General features: G+C 51.1%; 1 protein-coding gene across 5 annotated transcripts in view; it reads right to left on the bottom strand.

The window, feature by feature from the left end:
* Oatp30B (Organic anion transporting polypeptide 30B) overlaps positions 1-24,877 on the bottom strand; it is a 211,298-nt gene that overhangs the window by 79,975 nt on the left and 106,446 nt on the right. For 4 of the 5 annotated variants that reach the window (XM_077631323.1, XM_077631324.1, XM_077631322.1 and 1 more), the window contains one exon: positions 13,993-14,067. The exons of the other annotated variant lie outside the window; for it this stretch is intronic. The gene's annotated coding sequence lies outside the window, so the exon portion shown is untranslated. The remainder of the gene's footprint in view (positions 1-13,992; positions 14,068-24,877) is intronic. 5 annotated transcript variants of the gene reach the window in all.

Raw genomic sequence — 24,877 nt, 5'->3', positions numbered from 1 at the left:
TTAAACGGCGGCCCGTCTCCTCCACGCGAGCGGTGCGGCGACCGAGCGCAATGCTCCGAGGTCGGGGGCAGCGAAAGTGCTCGGGCCGTGCTTCCGTCTCATATTTCATGCCTATGAGCCCGTGTCCGGGGTAGCCGCGAGGTCGGCGGCGCATAAACGAGATGGGGGCGATATGCGGACGAGAAGAAAGCGCATAATCAACAAGATTGAACGGACGTGAGCCAGAAAGAGCTGGGGGGGGGGGGGGGGGGGGGGGAGGGGGGGGACAAAGGTTGTGGAAACCTGAGCTGTTCTCTAACCAGGAAGGCGCAGCAGCTATTGGGGGTCCTGTGGCAACAACAACAACCAGACGCAGAAACGCGGTTCGATTAATGCAGAGAAAAATCGGGAGATTATATGTACGCTTATCTCGTTCCAGATCGGCACTTCGAAAACAGTCGTGCAGAAAGTCAGCAGATTCGAATGCTGATAATTCTGCCACGTACATCCTTTGTTTGTTTTTTTTTCCCCTTCCCTCAGTGCTTACGCCATCGTCCTGCTTAAACAGTAATTAATTCCGATTTGTTTGCAAGATTACGCAATTCTTTCGTGCACGCTCCTTTCATTCTGCTCAGTTCCGGCTACACCTTCAGATGTACAGGGTTGGTTAAAAGCTCCTATGCACGAGGCCTGCTTTTCCGCGGCATATCCTGGAACTTATAATAGTAATAAAAGCTATCAATGTTATCACAGGTGAGAATGATACACTTCCTATCCTCTGTAGAGACTTTTGGGCCTTGGGGTGTCGAACCTGCCAGAATACTGCGCTCAAAAGCAGACCAAGCTTGTGGCCTGGGAACTTTTGACCAACCCTGTTATGGAATTCTGAAAGTCGAGCGGCACCTATACTCACTCGCTTTACTTCAATATATCGAGCGCACTGAACACAAACAGAGCGCTGCAGTTTCGCTTAATTAAATTCGATTGTCAAAGCGCTTTAAATTCACAAAACTGTGCAACGTTGACTAACATCACAGACTTCGCAAGCCTAGATGTATTCGGCGAGTTAATGTGAGCCGAAGGACACATATACGTTACAAAGGCAATGAGGGAAAAAAAAAATCCGAAACCATTTCTTCGCCCGCTCCTTTCTCCGTAATCTGCACATTTCAATCGCAAGAAGCAAAAATAAAGAAGCAACAAAGTAATCTTTTTAAAAGGGGCTCGACAGCGAAGAAGGCCGGCCGACACACCTGTCCCGCATGAAAGCGTCCGTCCCTTTATTTAGCAGCTTACCGCGTATTATACGTTTCGAAATCATAGGCATATATTTCTGACGCAAGCGCTCGCTATATACCTCAGCGTTGTTCCAAAAATAGAAAGTGTCGAAGATTACCTGCGAGACGTGAAGCGAAGCGCGGTAACGTCGAACAAGCAATACGCATTATAGGATCCGTCGCGATTCGGAGGATCTATACAGGACGGCGTAATATAGTTTTCGCGTAAGCACCACTCGATACACCGTCTTGCATCAAATAAATAATCACGCGCGACGAAACAAACTGGCTTGTACAGCTCGGAGTTGGGAGGCGAACAGTTCGGCACGCGCGCGAGCCATCAACAAAAGCGACAAGCGACGCCCCCTGACGGATATTCCGACTAATTCCCAGTATTCCTGCTCACCATAGAGTTTCTTACTTTTACCTAGAGGAAAAGCTGGCGCCACACATCAATGTGAATTTGCATGCAGCTTCCTCAAGATCACCTCAGCCACCATGGGCGCTCAAAGCGTCATGGGACGGAGAGCTACTGGCTGCAGAACCACTGCTTTTGGCTAAAAAGTAATGCAAAAAAAAAACGTTGTTCGATAATCAAGAATGCCCTAACATTCGATATCCTGTCTATAAACTGCAACAAACGAGCAGAAAAGCGTGTAAATGCAAAGTTTGCTCAAAATAAGAGATGGCTTGCTCTCCTAGTATTGCACACCACAAAAAACTAATATTTCGTGCTTAACAGAGGCACTTTTAAAAAGAAATGTGTTTAAAAAAGATTGCCGCTTAAACACTTTGAAAGGTTTTTTAATGGCATTTCTGAAAAAAAAAAAAAAACATTTTATTGGCGTCGTGTGCCGTGGCGTTTTCGCCACTATGGCTTTTGCGCACTACCTTTGCGCCAAAGCCGTCTGCGTGCGAGGCGCGCCATGTACAGAACGGGGCGTCTCAGTAACGCCACTCTGTGTTCCTGAAAAAAAATCCGACTGTCCCGCACCAAGTATCTCACCGGTCCATGGTGGCTGAGGTGCAGCGACGCCAGCTTTCCCTCTATAGTTAATACTAAAAACATATGCTGCTCGTGCAACCGAGACATCCATTACAGCGTTGACAGACGATTATGAAAGCTGATGATGATGATGATGATGACGATGACGACGTGCGAGCGATGGTGTCGAACCTTCGAACGATAAGAATAACGGTTTCGGGAAAATGGAAGGTTCGGTAAAAATGAACGACCCGCCGCGGTGGCTCAGTAGTTAGGGCGCTCGACTACTGATCCGGAGTTCCCGGGTTCGAACCCGACCGCGGCGGCTGCGTTTCTATGGAGGAAAAACGCCAAGGCGCCCGTGTGCTGTGCGATGTCAGTGCACGTTAAAGATCCCCAGGTGGTCGAAATTATTCCGGAGCCCTCCACTACGGCACCTCTCTATTCCTTTCTTCTTTCACTCCCTCCTTTATCCCTTCCCTTACGGCGCGGTTCAGGTGTCCAACGATATATGAGACAGATACTGCGCCATTTCCTTTCCCCAAAAAACCAATTATTATTATTATAAAAATGAACGATTATACACCGCGGCGCATGCCCTGTTGTAACGATTCCATGCGCGCACGCGCTTGTGTGCGCACCCCCATACGTCACACGTCACACCCTCTGATCGTTTTCTTCCTGTCAAGAGGGGAAAAAAAATAATCGGGAGTTTGCGCGCGCGGCTCTCCTGTTGGACGGCCAGCAATACGTGCATGTATACCGATCGATGTACAGGTTCTGCCCCTCCTGCATTGATCGGGGTTGTTTACCACCACGCGATAAAGGAAGTCATGGGGGGTCGAGAACGAGGGAGGTGGACAGGGAGGCAGATAGTGCGCACGTACCGAGAAGAGGGCGAGCGTGTTTATGGGCAGTTTTTCCTGGGCGCACGTATCGCCTGCCGACAGTGAAGATGGATATGCCGAGGTATAGGAGCAGAAGCTTTGCACGACAACACAGACGGGAGTTGAACAACAACAAGAACAAAACATCGCTTTTCTTTATGCAGCTATACGAAAGAACCGAGCGGTATCACTATAAACGTGAGTGAGCGATTAGTTCGCGAGAAAGAAAGTTGCTCTATTTTGCTTTTACTTTTTGACTTGATCTTGTAGGAAGCGCCCTGGCTTGAATAGTGGTATAACTTCGCACATACAAAAAGAGAAAGAAGGAAGGAAAGAAAGGAAGGAAGAAAGAAAGAGAGAGAAAGAAAGAAAGAGAAAAATAAATAAATGCAGATACGTGAAAGCAGCTGCTCCTAATCCATACATTTTCCCCGTACCGCAAGATTCTTGCCTCCACAAAAACTCGTCGTAAATTAACCACTCGGCGTCAGCACTCAGTTAACGCAAGCACTGGGCGCACTGAACGGGACCCAGATGCGTACATAGCCGCGTATAGCGTAAACACGCGCGCTTTAATTGTTCTGGTTAACAAAAGCGGAAGGTGGACCGAAAGGCATGCAGCACCGGCTCAACGTGTAAACTGGTTACGAACCCGCGAGCGCAAAAAAAAAAAAGAGAAAAGGAAGAAGTAACGGAAACTCCAGAGAACGGGCAGCTTTCGCGTATGTGGGTGTCGCAATATAACATCCCGCGCCGCTCGAAAATAACCACACGTGCGTTCCTATACGCGAGCGCAGGTCCGTAGCTGCACTGAAACTTAAACAAAACCGCGCCGCCCCATGGCAGCCCGAGCTGACACCGACCGGTCATTGATGAGTGCAGCAAACTCTTCCTAGCCTAACCGTACACCGTACATTAACCTAAGCAAACCGGTCAAGTACAGGGTGGACAACAGTACGGCCGTGTTAACGCCGTAATTACCCAGGCCTATAAGACTTCGGATAAAAGTTATGAATCTCCAGGCCTATACGTCCCCAATCGTCTTTTCTTAAACGCAGAAATGTGAACCATTGGGTGATTCACTGAAAGATAATTACAGTATACTTAAATTTACCTAATTATGATGGTTTTTGAATGCCTAGGACGATAAAGCTATACGCGTAAATACGCGGCGTATAGAGTAAATCTTGTGCGAAGATCTGAGCTGCTCGATTCACTGTCAAAAGCACATAAAGACCAGAGAAAAATTTTGGATGTTTTGCCGTTATTGTTAGCTCTTGCATGAATTTATCTTTCAGCAAGCCAACTTGCCTCTCTAGCAGCTGTTACCGTGAAGAAGAAGGCAATTCGTGTAGTTCTGCCAGCGGAAAATAAATTTAATCGCATTTTCAAGCACTGTATACCACAAGTGGTATACCCAGCAATACAGCGCTATAATGAATTCGCCCATCACATACCAGGCTTCTTCGATCGTACTAGTTGTACAACGCCTTAAAAGATAAGCAAGAAAACCGCTTCTCAGGCTATGAAGGACGCCGTAGTGAAGGGCTCCGGAAATTTCGACCACCTGGGGTTCTTTTACGTGCACTGACATCGCACAGTACACGGGCCTCTAGAATTTCGCCTACGTCGAAATTCGACCGCCGCTGCCGGGATCGAACCCGCGTCTTTCGGGCCAGCAGCCGAGCGCCGTAACCACTCAGCCACCGCGGCGGCTGTATAGTACATCTCCCGTGCCAACCTGTGAAATCGGGAGAGCTAATGGCAGCGTTACATATATGTACAGGGTGTGCTGCGTACCTGCCCTGATCTCCATTCATCGAAATTGGTTCATTCATCGGAGTGGTTCGAAATTAGAAGGCTATGCGTACTGTCGCGCCATCTGCGGTGGCGAAGTCAACTACTCAGGAGCGCTAACTGTGATCAAAAGAATACTTGCATAATACTGTTACCAAGTGCTACCTGCACAGACCATTGGCGGCGCCACAGCTTGGTAAGCTCCAAAAGCAGGCTGCGGGGCATGACGACTAAAAAAAATATACTAAGATTTCTCTGACGTGCGGACAGCTAAGGGAAATCAGGCCAGGCTTGAGTGGCTTTGACAATTCTTCCGTACTGCAGCGGCTCGGAGAGACGAAGTACCGTCAACACTGCGCTATAAGCCCACCACCCACTCGCCTAACCTCACGATCCCGCCCCTGGAAACAATAACACATTCTGCGTCAAGCGGATGAGGAGGGGAGCAGGCTCTGACGCAAGCTGCGCTTAGCACGAGACCGTCTCAAAGTTAAACGGAAGGCTTCCCATAAAGAAGGATAAATTTGCTCAAGACGCCTCTGGTGTTTACGTAAAACGTCGCGCAGAGTGTCGACAGCAGCAGCTACAGCAGGCGCATAACGGTGTTCGGAAGAGTTCGGCAACCGGCTTTTTTTTTTTTGTTCGAAATCCGACTCAGGAAAGTATGCCGTGTCAACAGAGACTTTTCCAACCCCCTATTGTCGAGGACACAAACATATGAGAGCTCTGAAGTGGCATGCCGGGAGTGGTGTCACGACTTGGTACCATGCGTATGCGGAACTTACCAAGATCCAAACACTCAGCTCGAAAAAGCGAGTCCCGGTGCACACTAAGCTCTCTTTCTGGACGCGCCCGATTAATCCGCTGCCGAATATGTTCCCGATATGCATAACGTAAGCGCAGAGTCCAAACTTCGAAGACACATACAACAACAGAGCAGCACAGAACGACTAAGCACCGTTTGAGAAGAAGCCGAAGCATGGCATGCTATCGCCCGTTCGAACGTGCATCCAGCATTCGAGCCCTCAACATAATGTCCGTGCAAGGGCAACAGCAAGACGCTGTAAACTTAAATCCAGCAGAGGAAAGAAGTCCTGAATACCACGGCGGTCTGCAATATGAGGACGACGTATTTCCTCAAGCGCTGACTATACTTATGCAGTTAATCGTTTTAAATGCGATATAGATAAGCCGGTACCATTACGTTCTGATGTTGTCAAAGGATCCTACAGTAGAGATACAGGACGAAGCCCTTCAAATCACGAAAGACGAGGGGGAATTTCCCTCTGACTTCTTCGGAGATTCCGACCACTGTATAGTGCTACGATAGGTAGACTCTACATCGCCACACAGCAAAGATACAAAAAACAACAACAACAAAAATGAGTAAAATAGAAATTTAGCCGCGCATGAAAATGAAACGTCGTTTAGCTGAGGGCCCAGCCACTAAAATGTGGATCTCGAAGGCTGGGATGAAACATGCCGCGACCGTTATAAACTAGCTGGCACAGAAAGAGACCAGGAAACGCGGCAAGCGTTTGGAGTTGCGCGGGGCTGTCGTTTTCTCTGCGTACACAACATTCAGGCGCCAGTTCGACAGCCACTGTATTAATAGAGGCTCTCCTCTTCTGTCTTTAGCCTCGCCTTTAAGATTGCAAAAAAAAAAGAGAAAGAAATAAAGTCCGACACACATGCCAACGCCCGCAAAGAAAACAAGGTAAGGACGAATGAGTACTCTCACAGCAAACCGGAGGCAACTCATCCGTCGCCGCGCACACGCACACACGCGAAGATATATGCGCCGAGTGGCAGTCCTTCCGGCAGCCCGGCCTGTTTGGACACAGACCGGCTGCTTCGAGATCGAGCCGACCGCAAAGCCGCACGTCTCCCAGCCTTGCCCACGCCGACGCTTTTGAGTCTGCGGCGGAGCCGCCGCTTTAAGGAACGAGGTGTTTGCACCGGCCCAGCTGGGGAGAAGACCCGAAATAGTTTCGCTCGTCCAGGCCGCAACGTCCTTAACCCTGTTTTCGTTTTTCCTCTTGACCGCTAAACGCCGCCGCCATCGCGATGCGCGCTCCTATTCAGCCTCTGAGCGGCCACCTATTTACAGGAGCGCATTCCTTCGGGAGCATCTTTTATACACAGATAAAAATCAGAAGAAGCCTTGTGGAGGCGTCCCACAACGGGGGTGGTAACATACGTGGCACAATAAACAAAACCTGTACGCGGGCAACGAGGAACGCAGCATAATGAAAAGCTGCGCATTAATTTATACCACCTGGAGTTCTTTCAAACTCGCAGTGGCGTCATGCAGCGCACTTGTTTCTTCGCATTCCGCCTTGATTGGGAATGCGGCTGCTGCGGCCAGGATTCGATACGACCTTGGCATCAGCTGCCGAGCGGCCACACAACTGCAGTCATTCAAACCGACAAAGTCGGCATGCTCACAATACGTTTTACGGGCCTCTAAAAGCCGCCGAGATCGCTCTATAGACACGGTAGACAGCACACCACGGAGATGAGCCGTTCAATAATCACCTCTCGACGTTTGAAGCCTCCCTGAAACGACCATGCCGGCTATCAAGCAGTATTGGACATTGAACCAAGAAAAAAAAGCTGTCCGTATTTCAAATCTGTCCGCACTTTTGTGATTCTTCACGAACTTTCTCGTATTATTTACTGTAAAATAAGGCTACGGTCGCCTATACGGAGCATCGCTACCCGGTCCACGGCCGCTCTGGAACGGACATGCGCTCTCCAGACCGGCCGTGCCCGGCCACGGGCATATCGCGGCAATCTGACGGCACGGCTTTCTATTCCTTTTTTCTTTACGCGGAATTTTTAAGTGTTCTAAAATGTGCGGCACGATTATAAGAAGAGCGCCCTCCTGAGCGGCATGGCTGCCTGAGGACGCATAAACAAGAAAACGAACTGCAAGTGGCTTCAAGCGGGGCTATTCGTGTTGTTCCATTCGGAACTACGCCTGCGTTCCGCTGCGCTTAGCGCGGATAAGGTTGTACGCGTCGACACTTGTCGCATAAGACCAAGGCAACCGACAAACGCCTGTCTTGTGCGTGCTCTCTTAAACAGAACGCGAGTGAGCTTTATAAAAGCGAGTAAGCTAAAAGGACAGCTAGCTTACTCCCTTTTTACATCCACATGCATAGGCGTACTCACGTTTAGAGCTTGCGCCAGCTTGATCGCCAGTCACAAAAACGACCGTGGCGACAGCGAAAACGAAGCAACACAAAGCATGCATACCGAATGTAGCCGCCAACTGCGCCCGAAGCTATTGTCGGATACAACTCAAGATCGAAGTGGCTTTTCCAACCAATGACGCCGGCCGATTCTCATAAGCCTGATAACGTGACAATGCAGGGAGGGGACTATCCGCTTTTATCTGACGCCCCCTGCATTGTCACGCTAGCAGGGACATCAGAATCGGCCGACGCCATTGGCTGGAAGCGGGCTCTTTGACGGGGAAAAGCCGCTTCGTTCATAAGCTCCATCTAGCTGCGTCCGAATATAGAAGATACGTCTTTAACGACGCTGACGTCACCAGCAGAGGCAGCGGCGAAGCGGTATAGCGTAAGTTACCGGTCTTTGCAAGGTAGTTACATTTACCAGGGGGAAAACAAAGAAAATACAAGAACAAGAGAAGAAAGGACGCGGCAGGAAATGTAGCGAAAGAAAAACCGAGGTATCAAAACGAGTGCCGCCTGATTCCGACGAACCGGGCGGACGGATCGAGACGCGGAATCGCTTCCGTGAAAAGCCAGGAACTGAACGCCGCACAGCAATAGCGATACCGCGAACAATGAGAGAGGGCAGACAAATAAGAAAAACCTATGCAATCAGGCTTCGTGTACGCTCGTACGTGTACGCCAAAATGTTGCGTCACAGTACACTGCGGCGGCGCCATCAAGCAGCGGCAGCTGTATGCAGCGAAGATAATGGGCGAGTCTCGTGACGTTGTTGCTGTGCGCGCGAATCGGCTGTGGCAACACTCGGCCCGCGCACGCACGCAGGCGGAGGAAGTCGACGTCTCGGAAGTAGAGCGCCAAGAAAAATAAACCGCTCGAGCAGCACGAGACGACTGCGAAAATGGCGCGGCGGGCTGGCGGGCGGACGGCTACACGCTTGCGGCGCGTTGCGCAAGGATTATTATAATGCAAGAGCCGCGCGAAACAATGCAAAACGGACCGCCGCCTTACGAAATCGGTGCAATCGGACTTCTTTGCCTACCACTACCGCGATCCCCCCCCCCTTTTTTTTTTCTATTTCTGGAGATGAAGGAGACGAGGGAGAACATAGCGCCATTACTTCAGGTCGCTGCTTCAGGCTACTCCTCCGTTTTTACACCTATACTTTATTTTGTGAGATAAACTATTCACTTGGTTCCCTTTTATCCTTCCCTGTCACATGCCATTTCGCTCTCCTCCAGTGCAGGGTGACAGACCGGTCAGGTTAATTCTCTCATTTAACCTGTCTTTCTTCCTCCACTATATCGCTCAACAAATGAATGCATCTTCACTAGAGGTGTGCACATAAGAACGAAAAAGGTGAAAACGATCCTCCGTTCACTCCAACGTCTGTTCAACGCTCCCGGCAGCCCATCTTAGTTCCTGTACAACCGGAATCACCTCTCCGTGTTTTACTATCTCGACCACATGTTTTCCTCGAGCCCGCTTTCCGGCCATTAGGCGCGTTCTCCGAACTTCAGAAGTCGTCGAAGCATAGGCGCGAGAGGGCGCTGGAAGCACATGGGGGTTGGGGGGGGGGGGGGGGGGGGGGCTGTATAGCATCCGGAATAAACGCTTCCCAGAAGAAATCAGAAGCCGTGCAATGCACTACGTAATAATACGGGCTAGTCAACCCAGCGCACCGCGAGTTCCATCTAGACAGCCGGCTGCGTGTTTTGGAGAAGAGGTTAAGGTTGCGGCGGCGGCAGCGGCAGGAGCCCCATTCGCACTATACGTATGAGTTAGCGCGCGGCGCCAACTGCGGCAGCTGCGTTTCTGCACGAAGTCCCGAGCACTCTCGGCGCAGTTCCCAATGCGCGCCGGTTCCCCCGAAACGGAATTCCGGCGCACGCGTGCGGCGACCTTCACGAGACGACAAGGCAGCAGCTACAGCACACGCGCACATCGCGTCAGGTTTCCCCACAAGTCACGCCCAGCTGCTCGCAAAGCACACTGAGACGCATTCCCAGCAAAGAAGAAACCGAAGGCCGAGCAAAAGAGGCGAACCGGCGGTAATTGTTGGACCCCTATCTCTTTCTGCTGTTCCGCCTTTTTCTTCGTTTTTTTGCTCTTTTTTTGTTGTTGGCTCGCATAGCAAGCAAATGGAGCAGAAAGAACTCGACGCTGTAATGCGGTCGTCAGCGGAGGAGCAGTCTTCGCGCAGCGACCGACGAGTCGTCTGCGTTCCAGCGACTTCGGTCCAAAGCGTCCGTCATCAGCACGAACTTACTCTACCACTTGCGCGCCATCAATCACTGCGCAGTTATTGTAGCGGCTCCAGCCACGCCAGAAGACGGTGTAGGCGGTGTAACCTCCAGTCTTTTATTTTGTTGCCACCCGAGAGCGAGGCGGCCGCTCGCGACCTGACAGCTACACGAAGGCTCGTTCCCAACCACGCAAATAATAACAAAAAAGACGATAAAGAAAGCTTTCTCCGGGAGTCAGGGTTAAAAATCGGCAGTCCTCCGACCGCGAAACGCCCCCTTTCCCTATCGCATCTATTTTCACCCCCGTCGGCCGACAAGGTTTGGTCAGCGCCGCAAACGAAAAATAGCACTGACCCAACCACCGGCCGGGATCGCGCGGAATGCCGCGGGGCAGCTTGTAGTGTTAAAGGAAAAACAAAGAAAAGGAAAAAGCGGTACCAACTCGTAACGCGCACGTGAGCGGAGCGAAGGACGAACTGGCATGAAGATGCCCGCGCAAAAATAAAAAGAAAGGAAAGAAGAATACAAAAAGAAACGAAGCGAGAAACGGGTCGCCGCGGTGGCTGTTATGCATACGCCAACAGCATTCCGACAGAAACCGGAAAAAAAGGCAGGAAAACAGCAAACCCCTTCCTCCTCCTCGACAGATAGACGTAACAAAGAAAGAGTGACCCTCGTTCTATGCGCGGTTCTGACGAGGACGGACCTCACACGGCGCGGGGGGTGTATCTGCGAAACGGACTAGGAAAAAGAGAGGAAGAATAAACATTTCAAAAAGAAATACAAAGAAACCAGTTCCTCTTTCGCGCTGCCAAAGCCAAACTTGTGCGCGTACAACGATGCGAGCCTTGTGCGAGGTCGGCCGTTAAAAGACGACCGCCAAAGAGAACAGCTTTTGTATATGCGCGCGAGTACCGGTGCTTCCAACTCATCCAGGGCTGACGGAGTGATCGCAAAATGGCTGCGCAGCTCCGCGCCTGTTAAAAAACAAAAAACAAAAGAAAATGGGGAGAGCAGAGAACTGAGTGTGATATCCACCTCTACCTCTAGTCTTCTTAATTTGCCGGCCGATGCCAGTGGCCCTCCCCCTCCCGCTTTCTCAAACAGACAGGCACTTCTCAAAGCTGATGGAACGCACCCAGCCCCCGTAGGTGCCTCTGCAAGAGAGCATCATTCGAGGCCCAGGCGGAAAAGCAGAATATCGCGGGAGAGCAGTTTAACCGGTGCGTGGGGAAGGGGGGGGGGGGGGGGGGGTAGAGAAAGCATGCCTAACAGGAACGAACAAGAAAGGTCGCAATAGCGAGTGCGAAAACGAGAACACGAGAAAGCGTTCCCGCTGACCACCAATCGCACGAAAATGGCGCCGCCGATCCACCAGCGAGGAAGGATGGCGGGGAAATCCCGCGCGCAAAGGTCGACGGACGGCCAACGCAATTGCGGTTGCGTTTCGCAAGATTTCTTTCTTCCCTTTCCTTTTCTGTCACTCCCTTCAGTGCCTGCTTTCTTCCTTCAGCGAGATTGGAGCGAAGGACGGAACGCGAATAAAGCGTGCGATAACCGTGCTAGAAGCGCCACACCGCCGAGGCGCGAGCACGGCAAGGACGGATATACACCCAAGGAGAGAATTGCGAAGCGAACGTTAACTCATTCCAATCTAAAGCCAGACGTCTAGCGGAGAGGGCGGCGGGTAGCTGGAAGACGTGAGGCTGCGATCAGGGCTTTCGCTCTCCTCGCAAGGAATGACTCACTTCGTTTCTCAGGGTTTAGAGAAGGAACAAAAGCATTAGTGAACCCGACCTCGGGGAAGTCCGCGCTCGGAAAGGAAACAGGATGAGCGGGCAATGTTGCAATTTCGCAGAGTGCACTGTACGAGCTGCAGTACTAGAGTGTCCGCTTCGCAGAGACACCAGTGCACTCTAGCACGTGACCCACAAACGACCACGTAAGAACAGCGCCGTCTCCTGCCCCATATGACTCACCGGCTGAGACGCCCTGCTCGCGACTAATGCGGAATGGCAGCCGGAGCCGATGGCCACGATTTCCCAGAAAAGCTAGAAGAAGAGTAACCATGTAGGACTTACAGGTTACGCGAATTAATTCGCGGTTCCCACAGCACAATGCGTTTTTTCGGAAAACAAAGCTACTTTGGAATGTGAAATTGCTTTTGCGTGAAATTCCTCACGAAACAAGAATAAGAAAAGCCGTGGTTATAATGTAACGTTTTGTGATGTGCCAGAGCTAAATGCAAAGGCGAGATGTACACATGCGAGATATGCATAGCTTTTCTCACATGGATTTGTGCATCAAAGATATGTTCTCATATTCACGAAACGAACACGTGCGTGTTGGTTTCATGCAGGCACACCGCGGAAAATCGGCGAAGTCGAAACATGCCCTGCAGTTGCCGGTGTTGTTAATGTTGTTCGACGTGTTTCTTCACTCACTTCCGTGTGCAACACACCGCGGTGTTCGTCACGCGAAAAACTCCATGGTTGCTCGGCGTATAGGCTTTCGAAATCCAACAACTCGCACGCAAGCCCTACCCGCAGTCACGGTCTCGTGACGATATGCTAGCAGTTAAGAAACAAGGCTGCGTTCGGTGCACGGATCTGCACCTCTCGCGTGCTCGGAACTAAGCCGGTCAAAATAAACGGGCCACGCCGCGGCGACCCAAACCCCTTACTAATAATTTCCCCGATAATCACTCAGGCGCAGCAAAATCACGCACTTAGGTAATGCGAACAAAAACCTTTCACGTCAAGAAACAAAACTGCGCCCCAGAAAAGAACAATGAGGTCGCGTTGAATTTACATTGAGATTGCCCCAACTAGCGATACATGTACACGCTGCAACGCCTTTTTTTTTTTATCCCTAGTACAGTTGAACCTCGTTATAAAGAAGTTGAAGGTTTCAGGCGATTACTTCGATATAGCCGTAGCTTCGTTATAGCCCGTGTTTACAAAGCTTCTAAAGGGAATCGTCATTCCTTCCTTATATCCATTATTTCAGTATAAACCTTTTCGTTATAACGGGGTTAGACTATCTGTGCGTGTTCCCATGTGCGAAATCTGAAAGCTGCAAGAGTAAAACAAAAAGCTTACAATGGTGGATCAATAAAAACAACAGGAAGGAAATTAAAATACTCGACACCGCAGCAGACGTCCAGGAATGCGGGGGGGGGGGGGGGGGGGGGGGCAGAGAATGACAATTAATCGTGAGAAAAAAAGAGGACACAAGGCTAGGGCGAAATCGCCAGACCAGGCAGCGACGTCCCCAGTTCAAGCTCCGGCGGCCGGACGCGGAAAAACCGGCGCCACAGCGACAACCGGACAGCCGACAAAAGGGTAAAGGACCGCGGGACGCACTGCCGCTCACTGTGTGCGACCAAGCGGGAGAGAGAGAGAGAGAGAGAGAGAGAGAGAGAGAGAGAGAGAGAGAGAGACGTTGTTGTCCGGCGGTGCACCGACGGCACGCCCCGCCGTGTGTGTCCTCTACGCACCACGCACTGAAGGACAACAACAGCGCCACCGGCGTCTCGTGACACACACGCGACGTTGGTAGTACGGTCCCGGCGCGGCGATTTCCAGGAAGAAGCCAGTGCGTCGTTGTCGGACTCACCGTGTATCCGGTGTGCGTCCGTCCGGAGCTCCCCTTCCACCTCTCTTTCTCTCTCCCGAGTCCCGCTGTTGCTTCCTGCACCAGAAGAAAAGAAGACCTTGAAGACGGCACACGTGAATCGACTGAGCGATGGCAGTACGCGCACTCTGAACAGAAAGGAGTAAAAAGGGAGTATAAGCTGCCCTCTAGCGCACTCCTTTTATAATAGGGAGTGCACTAGATGACAGATTACTACCCTTTCTACTCCCATAAGAGCGTATTCCTGTTTAGAGTAATACTACACGCATGTGTGTGCAGGCAGCGAGACGTGCACTCAACGAACACACATGTATGATGCAACCGGGAGGGGGGTTTGCTTTTGAATACTTCTTACACCACTGCCATCACTCCATAATTTTCAAGACATTCTTAAACTCCAGATAGGCGGCGGTGAGAAGCAACAAAAAAAAGGTAATTCTGTGAATAAATGATTCCTAGGCTTAATTAATTAATTGAATGAACGATGGAAAGAAAGAACACGCGGAAAGGGGAGGGGTGAGAAGTTGGAGTGACACAGGGCGCGACACCCTGTCAAGTTTTCAAACCCAGTTTCACGCGACTTCGCGCGACCAGCAGACCAAATACGCGTGAGCGGCCGATAGTTGGGCTATTGCATGAGATGTTTACGTTATATCTAGTTGCGCCTGAAAGTTTCCAAAAAGGAGGAGCCCACAGAGGCCAGTACGCCTCTTAAGAAATGAAAGCAGTGACCAGCCACACGCGCTGGGAACTTGCAAGCCCATTGGCTCCAACTGTCCTGGCATTCAGTGACTTCAGAAAAAAAAAAAAAACTCTTTTCTTCCATCTCTAGGATTTATTCCAGCGCGCTGCTAAAGGATAATGCCAGATTTGCATGCGCAACACGCTGTGAAAACGAGGATGAAATGGATGGCGTTCGCAACGACGAGATATGCGGGAGTTCCCAACTATAGGCACGTGCCAGCGGCCACTCTTAGGTGGAGCCATTCTGCGGGTCTAGAGCTCCCCCTCCATCTCCGGCAAGCTTGTAGCAAACGCCGCTGTCACCTTCACGTCCTACCCCCCCCCCCCCCCCCCTTCCCAATAATAAAAAAAAAAGCGCAATCCCGCCAGCTCCCTTGAGGCTCGCCAGTGACGCCACACGGAACGGGCCATTGGCAACGTTGTAATTTCACGCCGACGCCAACAAGCTACGCGGGCAATAAATATTGTATATACGTGTGGTACCCGTGTGTGCTCAGAAAGGGGCGCTGTAGAGCCGACTTGCGACACAAGAAGTAGTGCCCGCTGGGTCCCGAGAAACGGCGGCACAGAGAAGACTACGAATACGGTGCACAAGCAGGGAGAGGTCTGCCGACCGAGGCGAGGAGCTGTACTACCCACTGAATGCCGACGTAACGGAGCCGCTCACTGCACGGTAAAGTCGCGTACAGCTCCATATGCTCAGCTGCTGCTTCGCACCCGCTCCAATCCAAGACGAAGCCGAGTTGCTTGCAGCGAAACAAGGATGAACAAACCGTTCAGAAAGAACCTGCATTTTTCAGTGATTGCTCGGCTGCGAATGCACGCTTGGCGCCAGACTTGTGTAGGTCGCTAGACAGACAGAGATAAAAGTGTTTCGCGTCCCGGGTCCGGGTCTCATCAGTGGAGCACTGCTCGGCAAACAAAGCGGCAGCTGGCTGCAGCTATTAGGTGCTAGACCAACGCTTGCACCTAAGTTGAGCCACTTAGACGTAAGAGTCGGGTAGGCACGAGTACGTTGCGTAAGAACCGCCAGCTGCTGCCTAATTTACTTCGATGCAGAGCAAGCAACGCATCCCCTCGACCGCGCGGTACCCTACTCAAGTGTGACTCGTACTGCAGTACAGTTGGATACGACTCAAGAACGAAGCGGCTAAAGCCCCTCAAAGGAAGACCTCCAGCCAATGGCATCGATAGATTATCATGACGTCGCGGTCAATACGTGGCTCGTATCCTTGACAGGGGATTAACTACGGATTAACAGGACGTAATCAGAATGGATCGGCGCCATCAAAAGAAGCCCTCCAGCCTTTGACGTCAACCGATTCTCATGGCGTCGCTGTTGATTTGTAGTTAATCCCCTATCATGAGATTAACCGCGGATCAACCACGACGTCATGACAATCTGTCGACGCCATTGGCTGGAGGGCTTCCTTTGAGAAGCTTTTCCGCTTCGTTCTTGAGTTAATCTATAGCAAGTTCGCCCGCTTCTTTAGGCTGCATGCGAAGAAACTGGCCGCTGCAGACCAGCGCTTTTCATTGAAGCGCCCTGACAGCACGCTTTCCCAGCATGTACAATTTTGGTCAAAAATCTTAAGGCCAAAGGCGTTTCGCTTCTTCAGCCGCATAATAGAGCCATTACGGCACTATTAAAGACCGAACGACCTTGACATGCTGGCAGAGGGTTTCTCCTTGAGGTATAAAGAAGCTTCCGGTTTGACCTGTGTTTTGAATGATCCGCTACACGGAGCATTCTACGAACATTCATTTAGCTGCAGCTGAACGCTATAGCCTGACTTTTGACCAGGACCGCACATTCATGAGAGTGCCGTTCAAGGCTAGAAAATGCGAAGCAATGAAAACGCGACGAGGTATGCACAGAGGCGAAAGAAATACTCCTCGCGGTGACGTAACTCCGCCTCGCGCAACGTATAATAGTTGCCGTGTATAATTTCCTCCGTGCCATCATGCGGGACACGCATGCTTGAGCCGACAAAGGGCTGCTGCATCAAGCGGCGAAGGTATTACGGAGAGAGCGCGAACACGGCGGCCGGGCCTACAGAAAAGGCAAAAGAATTCGAAGCCGCGGTGGTCTTCTCGGGCTGCTTGCAAGAGAGGTGGCCAAAGTAACGGCAACCGCGTGCCACAAGCCTTGTCATAAACATTTTTGTTCTCTCTCTCTCCCCCGAAAACACGCGTCTCTTCAGCTGATCCTCCGTGACGCAGTCGAAATGAAACGGTCGCCTATAGTGTTGCAATCGCGTCCGAAAAGAAGGCAATTTCGGTGAAACGGGACGTCCGCGTGCAAAGCACGTGGTCGCACGCTACCTCTTTGCACCGCTATAAGGTCAACTTCGAGACATCGTGTAATCAGCAAAAGAGAGAGAAATATCATTGCTTAAAAGAATTGCGCCCTTTGTCCCCGATATTCTTATCAGCCAGAGGTGATTTCTTCTTAAAGATGTAATTTATCTGCGTTTTTTTATTCGGCGAATGCATATGCCACATTCGAGGAAGTGCTAACGGACTTGACCGACATAAAAGTCGCGCTCAAATTGCCCTTGAGGAATCTGAAGGCGTGGTAACTCTCACATCTCCGTGGACATCTCAGCCGTGCCTTGAAGGAAGAAATTGTGGGAGTCAAGAGAGAGAGGTGTCGCATTAGAGGGCTCCGGTATAATTTCGACACCCTGGAGCTGCCCTTCAAGGTGAACTGATATCGCGCAGCACACGACGCCTTTTCCGTTTCGCCTCGAACGAAACGCGGCTAGGTTCGAACACTGGCACTCCAGCTCAATAGCCGAACACCCTATCTACCCAGCCACCGCAGCGGGTATGCTCAGAAGATAAGTAAGCTATATCCCATAACAGAATAACTGAGAACAGCACACAGCGTTGAAAACGAAAGCTCTCCGCGAATAGAAAATCACTGGTTCACAAAGAACTATCGATGTACCGATCGAAAGCATGCTAAAAAGCACGATTTACCTTCCAGCAATACCGCGAAAAAAAAAACAGGCATAAGATTAAGCGTCCAAAATTCCGCGATAACGGCAAACGTACACCTGAATCGCTAGACGCTGTTCTCAGCCCCATGTCGAAACAGTGTTCGATACTCTACATGCACAAAAAGCAGGAGAGAGTGGAAGCGTGGCAACCACTGCACAGTATACAGAAGCAGGCATGATAAATCATTAGCGTAACCTCGCTTGCGACACCTCCTAGAGGAAGGAAGGTTAGGTGCAACATCCGTGCCGTGCCAACCGCGTTGCGAAAGCAGAGCCATATCGAAACAGGCGGGAACACTCCCCTGGAGACATATGTACGAACATGCCAAGAGCATGGCACACCACACACGGGGGATTCTTCGAAAGAATGTCCACACCATTCCTCTCAGGCTCCCGAACGCTGCCAGCAAAGAGCGCTCCGCAAACAAGTTTCGCTATAGCGTGTCCAGTGGAGAAACATTGAAAAACGGTCCACCACCGGCACAGGGGAGAAGGGTGCGCCGTTACACACACGGCGACATATATCGGTTGCGTGTTTGCGCGAGCCGTTTCCACGGCTCGCTGCCTGCGGAGTGCCGGGGCGAATCGACCGCGAGATGGAGGAAGGCTGCAGCCGGTGGAAGTGGCTGCAAAATTATTGCCCCCGCCGAGCGCACTCCTTGGGTCGCCTATAAATCCCGCAGGGCGAACAGCGAGGCCGCTTTGTAGAGAGCTGCCGCCCGCCGCAAGCATGCGTGGATATTTACGCGATGGAACAACGCAGGATGTGTGTGTGTGTGTGTGTGTGTGTGTGTGTGTGTGTGTGTGTGTGTGTGTGTGTGTGTGTGTGTGTGTGTGTGTGTGTGTGTGTGTGTGTGTGTGTGTGTGTGTGTGTGTGTGTGTGTGTGTGTGTGTGTGTGTGTGTGTGTGTGTGTGTGTGTGTGTGTGTGTGTGTGTGTGTTATATACACATGCGAACATACACTTATGAGGGCGGTCGTGCTGCTCCTATGCGTTATAAGGAGACAACAAGCGGGGCACGAGTTCTAGGAAGGCAAAGTGCAGCTCACCAGTGGCTGCCATGCCACGCCGTGCCTTCATCTTCACTGTTTCTTTTCTTTTTTTTTTCTTGCCCCGGTATGACTGAAACGATGGCTTTGCTTCTTCTATACACAGCAGGGCCGAGCCAGTGCCATCAACACCGAGCTCTAGTCATATTAGTAGGACGCGAGACGCCCGCCAAGAAGACAGGGGCGCAACGAGGAGGGTAATTAAGGCTAACTTATGGCTGACACAAGCGCCGCACAAAGCACAACAGATGACGCAGACTGAGACGGAGTAGACAGGGCGCCGCACTCTGTTATCTCTAATTCGTCTGTTTCGTCGTCGCTTTTGTCTATACGATGAAAAAACATTACCAGTTGGCCCAGTTCCGTGCAACCCGGCTCGGGCCCTCTCTCTCTTTCCTCCTCACTTCACCGGCATGGATGAAGTAGACCGGAACTGCAAATGAAACTGCTTTCACATGAACCCGCCGCGGTGGCTCAGTGGTCAGGGCGCTCGGCTACTGATCCGGAGTTCCCGGGTTCGAACCCGACCGCGGCGGCTGCGTTTTTATGGAGGAAAAACGCTGAGGCGCCCGTGTGCTGTGCGATGTCAGTGCACGTTAAAGATCCCCACGTGGTCGAAATTACTCCGGAGTCCTCCACTACCGCACCTCTCTATTCCTTTCTTCTTTCACTCCCTCCTTTATCCATTCCCTTACGGCGCGGTTCAGGTGCCCAACGATATATGAGACAGATACTGCGCCATTTCCTTTCTCCAAAAACCAATTAGTATTATTAACTGCTTTCACATCAAGCTGTTCGCAACAATCGCCGCTGTTCCTGATGATGATGACGAATTTCAATTGCACAACGGGGTCTTACGCCGAACAGCGCCATGATACAAGGCGTTTGCGCGTATACACGAGGCGGGGTCAGAGGCCGATTTTCTAAGTATTTATTCGCAGAGAAGCCAAGCACCAGGCCAAGGGAAAGCTTGCACCCATAGCAAACCGGCGGGTACAAAGTGGCACCAAGCGCCGCCGTTCCTGAAGCCAGCACGAAGAGACGCGTGTGCTGTCCCTGTAGTGTATCCCTCGGGTAGACACGAGTGGGATGACGACAAATGTGACCTAGCGGCTTTCCGTGGGCAGTAATTGAGGTGAACTCTATGATGAGACGGTCGTATTGAAATTCTTCAGAACACTGCCGACTTCGCACTTAGCTATACCATGCTGGTGTAGTCAGGCGCATAGCTACGAAGAAAGGGGGAAAAAAGCAGTATACTATCTCACTCTCAGGGAGCCACCTGAGCCGTGCTTGAGCGAAGGAATGAATTCCAGTCTCTGGAATCTCTGCCAGAGATTGAAAGCTGGCGGAGAAGGAGATTCGCTGTACCATAGGGTTCAAGATTAAATTCGACTCTCCGGGGTTCTTTTAAAGGTGCACACACACAAAATTTTTGCTTGCGTGTTTTGTTCTTTCAAGCGATGCGTTAGGCATTGGCATATAAGGATAAGCCCGTGATATTTGCCTACGAGCGCCAAATAATATAAATAAGTGTCTATATTGCAGTTTTGCCGTGCCTCACGTGACCTAAATTTCAACTACACGTCATAGCCATCGTTCGGTTGATGAAACCGAAACAGCATGAGAGAAGAATTTCAGTTATAAATTAATTAGCGGTCGTAGGAGAATACCACGCGGTGATAAGTGCATTCTAATATCTAACGCGTTATTTGAAAGACGAAAACACGAATTAAAATTAGGTGCCTATAGTCAGTCCTTTAACGCGCATCGACATATCGCACAGCACACGGCCGCCTTACGCATTTCGCTTCCTCCTTAATGCGGTCGTCGCGGCTGGGATTCGTACCCACGACCCGGTACTCAGCCCAGTGCAACCTCCACTCAGCCACAGCGGCCAGCCGTATACGCTATCTGCACCCACATCCAACTGTTACATCCTCTGAACCTCAGCGCGTACGTGCCGACGAGTGCGCGCACGCGCAAGCCATCAGGCGCCGACGTTTCCGCGCCGGCACCTGCCACCTAGCGCACAGGGGTAAATAATGCGCCCGGAGGGGTCACACAGCAGCGGCTCCGCTACCGAGAGAGGACGTCACGGAGCGTGAGCGGTGAACGCAACGCCGCGCCACCACCGAAGAGTCCCGCAACGCGCAGCGCTACCGCATCCGACAGACGCACGGCGCGTGGACAGCATGACGATGAAATCGCCAGAAGCTGCAGAATGCTACGCGTGCGGCGGACGCGGCAACCGGCGCGACCCCGATAGCGATCTTTGAAACGCCAACCGCGCGCACGGGTTACTGCCGTCTCAAGACGAAGAGGCCGCTCGCTCGAGGGGAGGGGAAATGGAAATTAAAAAAAAACCTCAGTAAAGTAATATATCGGTCGCGGTATAGGTAAGCTTACCTTCAGGCCCACTCGCTTTGCGGGAACATGTCGAGAACTCGAAAGCACTCGCAGTTGGAATGCTGCAAGGAAGGCTGCAACGCGCTTTCCGAGCGCTGGTGCCAACGAAAAGTTAAGAAAAACAAAGCAAGGAAAGAAAAATTAGGGAATATTCAAGTGCGCGAAAGAAAGACTATGGAGCGTACGAAATGCTTCAGCACATGCAGTGTTTCGGATCAATGCGGCCACCGCGGGTTCTTAAAGGAGCAATAAGACCTCATCAGGCGAGCGTTCTTTTCACTTCAGTGGGTATCAAATCTCCAACTCAAACTAGGGGAGGACGACTCATAAAGTTTTCCCATTGATCTTCTCGATCGAAATGCGGCCGCCGCGGCCGGGTATCGATCCAGCCTGAGACGTTGCGGCCAGCCAGTAGAAAGAATGCCACCATGGCCGCAGGGCCACAAGCCTAGCAAACTCGCTAAAGAAGTCGTAGACTTCGGCTCGCCAGTCACAGTCCCTGCGTGCGCACGAACCTCGACGCTTACCGCTCTGTTTGTGCACGTAGGAACAATAATCCATCCAGCAAATGTCCCTTGATCAGGCGATTCACATGCAGAGACCGCATAACTAAGAAATGAGCGAGTCCCCGCAGCTAGCACGAAGCCCCCAAAAGGCAAACAAATTAAGGCTCACAGTTCTCCACGTGAGCAACGGACGTCCCAAGTGCGGGCGTCAGCTCAACGAGTACAACGATTCCACACCATCCAGTACAATTGCTTATGTGCGCAAAACTGTGATTTCAACGACCTTCCCGCTTTCATTCGCACTTGCGATCAACAATGCCGTTACCGTCAAACTGCTAGCCCAGCCCTTGAATACAGCACCGCAAAGAAAAAAAAAAACACAGAAGAGAGTTGCCATTATGTGCGCAGATGAAGGTCAGATTGCCCAAGACTTCAGCTTTTTGCTCACGTGCACTGTAACTAGCAGTGCAACCTGTTATTAGTACTTGAGGATAACGTAAAAAGACCACTCATATTAACGCAGAACGCTTAAGAAAAACCCAACACCAACAAAAATGCTGTGTTCCTCCAATTCGCACACCACGACCGCCTCTAGACACCAAAGGTCCAGTAGCCACACGTACATACGCCCTGAACAACTAGGTGGTGGTGAGGTCTAAGTGGCCAGCCAAACAAAGATACAGCACGAGTGCACACATAATGAGCGTCGACAAACGCGTCCACCGCGAGCAAATGGAAGGGCAGAACCTGGCCGGCTTGCCAAAACGACTCGCCCTCCCTTCAAGGGCAGCCGTTGATGGGCTCTTGCCATGCAAAGCCATCGGCGGCGCCGCCAAGTCCAAAACCGGATTCCTCTGGGGGCGGCCCAGACGCCTCACGCTCGGGGTGAGGAAAAAAAATAAGAGAAAGAGTGATACTAATCGCGAGCGTCCAGCTATTCGCGCCAAGGAAGGGCGAGACGCTGATATCGCGCGGTACGCATATATGGGATGCATGCAATGCCACATAGCCTCCTCCGATGGGTTACGACAGAGACCGTTATGACCGCGCGCGGGGTTAGAAAAGGGAGAGTGAAGGACGCGAGAGAAAATAGGAGAAGAGGGGGACCAGAGGCGCGGGCCGTCGCCTCCACCTGCGCGTGACGCGATGCAGGAGGCTCTGTCCGTGCGTTGCGAAACGCCCCCGCCGGGCGAAGCCATATGGCTTTGTTTACGCCACGGAGAAGCGCATGGGAGAGCTTATCTTCTTCGCCTTATGTTATTATTAGCACTTTTATACGCTTGGCGTCTACACTGTTTCAGCCAGCGCTCCACTTTGTTTATATATACTTCAAGTGTTAGAAGTCTGCCCTCATTGCCAGCCAACCTAACAGCTCATAATATTGTACAGGTCTATGTGCGAGGTCTGTCTAGTAGTTCATTCATAACTGAGGCTAAGTAGGTTCCCCGGGCTGCGACCTAGCAAGACCTTCGGTGTTGAAAGGGGGCCTGGATACTCAAGCAGCAACAGTGCGAAGTTGGCCTTTCGCTGGTCTTAATATTACGCAGCTATGTGCAAAAGCGCTAGTGCAATGAATGTGCTGACAGCTAATCCTCTTTTGCGAATGCCAAGACTCTAGCAGTGTGCACAGAGGACAGGTCATGGGCACTTCTCTGTTTTGATCAACGATGTGATATCAGTAATAAAGGCATGTTCTTTCTTGCCGCTTGCATGCGACGTTAAGGTATCCGAGGAAATTGTAGATGGCTGCAAATGCGACGAAGTTCAAGAAAACCGCTCTCCCTTCTTTGTAAGGCGCCTTTTAAAAGGCCCGCTGACCTCACACACAGACGAAATAAAAGTCATGTCTTCCACACGAAAAACGCAATTCTATTCTTCTTCAAATTGAATGCAGGCGGATCACGTTAACGAAGATTAAACAAAGTAAATTATCTATATGTGTCCACTTTTACATACAACTACTTCAGTTTCTTTTATCACCCCCCATCAGGTCGCCTCCACGAGATCACACTTGGCGTTGCGTGCAGAATTTCAGAGGAATTCAATGGCCCACCTTCTTCTCTCGAACTGTGTATCGTGTATCGCAAAGTTCTCGCAAGATGAGGCGCGCTCGAACGGCTTATTCCGCTAAGGGCAAGTGCATCGTTCTCCACGTTTTCCGAACGAATGCAGTCATTATCAGGCAGCACATTTCTATTATAACCGAACCATTGAAAGGAGGAGGACACAAAGAGAAGGAAAGGGAAGGGATGGGAGGTTAACCAACGCCTAAATAAAGCGCAAGACTACTGGTTGAGCGCACTAACTTCCGCGTTTACAGTGCTCAATGGAGAACGGCTAGCACGACAGACGCATAGCATACCGTGTATCGCATAAAAAAAAAAAAACGCCACACCAAACAAAGAATGCTCCCACTTCACGTGGAAGGCGCCAAAGAGTGGGGCAAACCGGGGCCGGAAGTTGGGAACGGATTTGAGGAGGCCGCCGCGTCCCCCATGCTAAATGGCTCGGAAAACACTTCGATGGCGCGCAGCATCGCGTGAGGCGCCTAAATACTTGGCAGGCAGGCGCTTTCGAGGCACCGGTCTGCAGCCTTTTGGGGGAGGGGGGTGGTTTTCGCGTGCTCTGCGCTCAGCCGGCTAATCGTGCAATCTGCGTGACTACGCCCTCGCGCGGAACTTGCGATGCGTGAATAAAGAGGGCGCTGTTTTGAAGAGTTCGACAGTAGCGCCCTGCCACGGAAAAGGCAGAAACTCCAAGCAAGAAATGAATGCGAACGATGGACGTCGCTAAGGACAGAGCACGCGACGAATGAGTGTGAATGTGTATTAACTATTCCTTCGCACTTACTAATGCGTATTAATGAGTATGAACTCGATACGGAGCGCAACAAAAGTAGCATGCTATGCTAATTCGTGCTTGTTTTATCACAGAAAATAAATATAAGACAGCAAAACAAAGGCAACTGTAAGGATAAAGATGTGCATGCATGCGTTGATCCCGTGCAGCGTTCCATGCGTCGCCTGCTTCCTGGACATGTCCTTGAAAACTAGACATTTTGACAGATTTGCCTGTCTGGTTGGGTTTGAAGGCTTATAATAAACTGCACATCTCCAACCAAAATTCATGGACATGTTCTTTTTTAATTTAATTGG

The sequence above is a fragment of the Amblyomma americanum genome, chromosome 7, assembly GCF_052857255.1.
Source record: "Amblyomma americanum isolate KBUSLIRL-KWMA chromosome 7, ASM5285725v1, whole genome shotgun sequence".
Classification (NCBI taxonomy): Eukaryota; Metazoa; Arthropoda; class Arachnida; order Ixodida; family Ixodidae; genus Amblyomma; species Amblyomma americanum.
This window is presented reverse-complemented; position numbering and strand designations above follow the sequence as displayed.